At 47.2% G+C, this 6187-nt stretch overlaps 1 pseudogene; it reads right to left on the reverse strand.

Moving 5' to 3' along the window:
* The window catches only part of LOC125293358, a 42523-nt pseudogene that overhangs the window by 11068 nt on the left and 25268 nt on the right, over positions 1 to 6187 (reverse strand).

Consider the following 6187-nt stretch of genomic DNA (forward strand, 5'->3'; position numbering starts at 1 on the left):
TTTGATAAATTAACCTTACATTTTTTCAGTAGCCATAGGTGTGTAGATTTTAACAAAATCTAGTTTGGTTCTTACCGGGGCTTTTACTGCCTGAAATATCAAATTTTGTTTACCACACTCCGAGTTTAGTTCTGGGCTGGTGGGTGCCTATTCCCAACCTTTCTCACGGCACATCAACGGTTAGCCCGAGAATTCTCGTCGCAATTCAAAATTTCCACTGGAGCTCCAAGCGGATTTGTACACACAGCCTTACAAGACTGTTTACAGCTCTTCGAGTCACGGTAAAATTTAATTTTTGGTACATAGTGAATTTAGATTCACTTATGGTGTGGGTGCTTGCGTTTCTTTAGGAATCCGCCGTCTTGGTTTGTATAGAAATGAGTGCTGTCAGTTAAACGCGTTATTAACGTCGTTAACATAAACCTATTTTAATGGCGTCAATTTTTTTATCACGTTCTTTTTGGTGTAACAAACTTTGTAGTTTTTTCACAAGCTGTTGCAACAACTAGTAACGTTAGAACAACTACAACACCACACTGGATCCAGCTAGACCGTGCTGCATGTACACGCCCCCTTTTAAGGGAAAGGGAGCTGTTTGGATAATGGAAACCATGCTGCATCGAAGTGGGGAGCGAAAAGGGCTTATACTTACTAAATCTTAAAACAAACGTGAATAAAAGGCACAAAATAAGGTTGGTGTAAGAGTTATCTGTGTGTTTATGGGATTAATGTGACCATTATGTTCCTATTGTTTGCTCTTTCCAGTTTAGCCTACTAACAGGAGTGTCACGAATGTAGGCACAGTCAAACTGCCCGTGGCTGACTATAACTAAGTTCGGCAAGCTTAACTTTACATGTCATAACATCAACTAAACATAATTCTCACATTCATTCTATCACTTGTAATATGAACGTAGCCTTTTTCCTACAACTAGGTGAGATAATTGGCTATGCCTGTTATACTGAAGTTCCACAGTTAGCTAGCTAGCAAGCTAACCGTTTTACATGGGATATGGTAAGTGAATGGGTTGTAATGTAGCCTACATAGTTTCGACATGAGTAAGTTACATACACATAATTCTTCCTAACTGCTGTGTTAGTAAAATGATTGAATGGCCTGTAAATTAATAACTAGATGTAACGTCAAGGTGTGATTAGGCTATCTGTCTTTCCCATTGGAATCAATGATATAATGTTAACTTGTTTTCCGCTAAAATGGGGCGTGATGCAGATTAAATGTAGCCTTGTATGTAATTTGTATGATGGTGCACCTTTAGTAGGCTACGTAAAGGCATGCTGCACACACTTGTTTGGGCTTACGAGCCGGCCAAAGAGTAGATTCGTATAATAAACACCAATGCAGTTCTGAACTCCCGGTCAGCTGAATGGTGTTTTAAATTGCTGTGGACACCGATGCCGACATGAGTGCGATGCATATGTATATTAGCTATATTTCTGAAGAATATATAGTGTTGCCTCAGGTCTGCTGCACATCTTTTGAAATTTGATTTGAAATAATCAAATAGACCTATGTCTTAAAGTTCAGTTAATGAAGTAACTTGCTTTGCTTTCATTTGAATCCTAATCAAGATACACAATAATTGCTTTATATTGTTAACATGGACTCCTGGAAAGTTCAGAAATGTAAAATAATAGAATGTTAATCATGCAATAAATATGTGATTAATCGTGATTAACTATAGGAATTCAGCGATTAATCGTGATTAAAATTTTTAATCGTTTGACATGAATATTAAGTGACACATACACATAAGAGGTTGGACATACGGGACGGTTGGTAATATGTGACGTTCCGATACAGTATTAGACTGGATCCCAGACTGCTCTATTGACATATGAAGCAGAGAGCTGCAGCTCCGCCCTCCTCACCATGACAACGTGGCCTCGGCAGCATCCTTCACCCGGAGGGAGGCTGGGCTTAACACCTTCTCCCCCTTCAGACGGACTTCCTGTTCGCTTTTGGACTTGCTGCCAGAAATGCCCAGCTCCACGATGGCCAACACCTCGCTCAGACAGTCCTAGACACACACACACACACACACACACTTATGAGCTTATTGTCCAGCAGGGGTTCTTTGTCCAGAAGATCTGGGTGATCGATGAGACACACACACACCTTGTTGTCGAGCAGGTCGGGGTGTTCGGTGAGCCACACACACACCTTGTTGTTGAGTAGGTCAGGGTGTTCGGTGAGCCACACACACACATTATTGTCGACCAGGTCATGGTGTTCGGTGAGTCACACACACACACACACACACACACACCTTGTTGTCGAGCAGGTCGGGGTGTTCGGTTAGCCACACACACACACACACACACACACCTTGTTGTCAAGCAGGTCGGGGTGTTCGGTTAGCCACACACACACACACACCTTGTTGTCGAGCAGGTCGGGGTGTTCGGTGAGACACACACACACACACACACATACACACACCTTGTTGTCGAGCAGGTCGGGGTGTTCGGTGAGCCACACACACATGCACTGGAAGGCGGCGACGATCATGGAGTGGAGATCCCTGGAGTGCTGGGGGGCGGGGCGACTACACTGGGCCTCGATGAAGCCACACACACACCGCACAGCACGCCGCTGCTCCGATGCCTCCACACACACCTTCACCTAAACACACACACACAGAAATATACAGAACATATTTTCTGGGGATGTGCTAAGCAGGTTACCAGTGTGTGTGTGTCTGTGTGTGTGTGTGTGTGAGAATGTGTGAGCAGACAACACTGGACAAACCTCAAGCAGGGAAAACTGGTACCCCTACCATCTGCAGGTCACTTCCTGTCCCAAAGCATGTTTTAAAGTTCCACTCATGGCTACGATATTCCCACATTGGCCATCCAAGCCGTCAAGTCCTCCCAACAAGATCTAACCTGGCTACGTGGTACCCATCCAACCACAACCCACACTGCATTCTTCACCACACTAACCAGTCCACCACATCCCACTAACGACCACACCCCACTAACGAGTCCACTAACGAGTCCCCCACACTGAGTTCACTGCACCAACACCCCACTAACAGGTCCAGTCCACCACACGTCCACCACACTCCACTAACGAGTCCACCACACTCCACTAACGAGTCCACCACACTCCACTAACGAGTCCACCACACTCCACTAACGAGTCCACCACACTCCACTAACGAGTCCAGTGCACCCCACTAGCAGGTCACCACACTCCACTAACGAGTCCAGTGCACCCCACTAACGAGTCCACCACACCCCACTAACGAGTCCACCACACCCCACTAACGAGTCCAGTGCACCCCACTAACGAGTCCACCACACTCCACTAACGAGTCCACCACACTCCACTAACGAGTCCAGTGCACCCCACTAACGAGTCCACCACACCCCACTAGCAGGTCACCACACTCCACTAACGAGTCCACCACACCCCACTAGCAGGTCACCACACTCCACTAACGAGTCCACCACACTACTTGAGGTCAGTGCACCCCACTACTTGAGTCCACCACACCCCTGCCCACCTACTTGAGTCCACCACACCCCACTAGCAGGTCACCACACTCCACTACGACCACACCCCACTAACGAGTCCACTAACGAGTCCCCCACACTGAGTTCACTGCACCAACACCCCACTAACGAGTCCACCACACTCCACTAACGAGTCCAGTGCACCCCACTAACGAGTCCACCACACCCCACTAACGAGTCCACCACACCCCACTAACGAGTCCAGTGCACCCCACTAACGAGTCCACCACACTCCACTAACGAGTCCAGTGCACCCCACTAACGAGTCCACCACACTCCACTAACGAGCCCACCCCACAGCACATGTCCTGAATGGATGTGGTCTTTATAAAGCACTTTACATATCTAGGCATGATGGACTGGTGGACTTGGTGTCGCAAGGCGTGTGTGCGTGTGTGTACCTTGGCTAGTCCAGACAGCAGCTCCAGAGCGGCCAGAGAGATACTCATGTCATTTCTCCAGGAGGACGTGAGCTTTTGGGTCACCAGATGGACACTCCGCACCAGTAAGCCCATGGCAGAATCTGCACACGCACACACGCACACACAGGTTACCAACAGCACAAACACACACACATATATTACCAGCAGGACAGTGTCACGCCCGGCTTTGCCGTGCTGGGTGTGCTCACTACACCTTTTGAGATAATATGTTTGGCGGTCTCTCTCCCCCCAGTCTGAAGGGGGAGCTGTCTGTTCAGGCCATTAAGTCAAGACAGCAGTTGATTGGCGGGACTGTTCAGAAACCATCTCCTGCCAGTAGTTCACTCTCTGCCATGCACAGCTCTGCTCGACTGGGCTTAGCTCTGGCCTCCATGCTGGCGGCAGCCTCATCCTTTTTGCATCACACATAGCCTACACTTTACTGATCTGCACTACACTTTTGATTAGCTTTCTCTTGCTTCTCATTTACTGACTTGATACATTTATTTATGTAAATTATGTTTTCATGATATAAGTCAATGTTTTAATAAATTACTTTGTATTTAACTTAACAAACAGTGTGGTCTCCCCTATGTCATTGCTACTGTGAGCCAGGTGGCCTTGACAACAGACACACACATCAAACACAGCAAACACTCCTGTTTGGTTGGACATTCTTCTCATCTTCAATGCTGTCGCCATGATGGGATGAATCTGACCGTGTGGACTAGGAGGACAGCAGCAGCGCAAACCTCCACCACCAGAACACACACACACACACACACGGAGGAACACCATGCAGACAGTAGAGCAAGCATACAACAGAAAATAGAATAGTTTAGAGACAGGGTCCAAGAACAGCACTGCAAAACACAGCACACACGCACACACACACACACACACAAACACACACACACACACCAGGCGTGAAACTGGACCTGAACATACAGATACTCGTCACCCAGCGCTTTTTGCAGCTGTGAATCACTTTAACACGCTGAGCTGTGGGAGAGCAGAAGAGATGAGATGAGATGAGATGTTAGAACAAGGAAGAGATGAAATGTTAGAACAAGGAAGAGATGAGATGAGATGTTAGAACAAGGAAGAGATGAGATGTTAGAACAAGGAAGAGATGAGATGAGCAGCGGCTTGGGTGTGAATAGACTTTAGCGTTAGCATTACAATTGGGTATGATGTAGGATTATTTGTTAACATTAGCACAATACGAGTACAATATGAAAGGCAAGGATGGGATTTTTGTTAGCATTAGCATTGAGTGTGATGTGAGGGGTGAGATTGGAATGATGTGTTAGCATTAACATTGAGTGTGATGTGAGGGGTGAGATTGGGATTACGTGTTAGCATTAGCATTGAGTGTGATGTGAGAGGTGAGTTTGGGATTACGTGTTAGCATTAGCATTGAGTGTGATGTGATGTGAGGGGTGAGATTAGGATTCTGGTTAGCATTAGCATTGAGTGTGATGTGTGGGGTGAGATTGGGATTACGTGTTAGCATTAGCATTAAGTATGATGTGAGGGGTGGAATTGGGATTATATGTTAGCATTAGCATTGAGTGTGAGGTGAGGGGTGGGATTGGAATTACGTGTTAGCATTAGCATTGAGTGTGATGGGAGTGTCTGGGGTAGGTGTTAGCATATGCACTGGATTGGATATCAGGGGTTAATATTTGATCACACAAACATATTCAAACCACACAGACACATACATACAGTGGTCATATTAGGCAAACTCAAACCAGCTGAAATGTTCCGTTCATGCGGTGGTGGTGGTCGGCGGTGGCGGTCGGCACTTACCATAGTCACGCAGCAGGGCGTGGGCAGGACGGTCCGAGTCCAAGCTGGCCAGCTCCACACTCCCCCCGCTCAGGCTGCTGCTGTGGCGGCTGTGACCTAAAGAGGGCGCTCTTCCTACAGAGCCCTGAGGAGCCACAGCGCACGCAGACACACACGCACACGCGCACACGCACACGATAACACACATGCACACACACGCACACACAGAGAGTGAGAGCAACACAAGTATCACATAAGGGAACTCACAGCAGCATCAAAACACTCAAACACTCAAAAGTGATTAGACGTCACGGTGACTGGGTCGTGTCATGGTAACCGGGTCGTGTCATGGTGACCGGGTCGCGTCATGGTAACCGGGTCGTGTCATAACACTCAAAAGTGATTAGACGTCATGGTAACTGGGTCGTGTC

Source organism: Alosa alosa, chromosome 4 (genome assembly GCF_017589495.1).
Source record: "Alosa alosa isolate M-15738 ecotype Scorff River chromosome 4, AALO_Geno_1.1, whole genome shotgun sequence".
Taxonomy (NCBI): Eukaryota; Metazoa; Chordata; class Actinopteri; order Clupeiformes; family Clupeidae; genus Alosa; species Alosa alosa.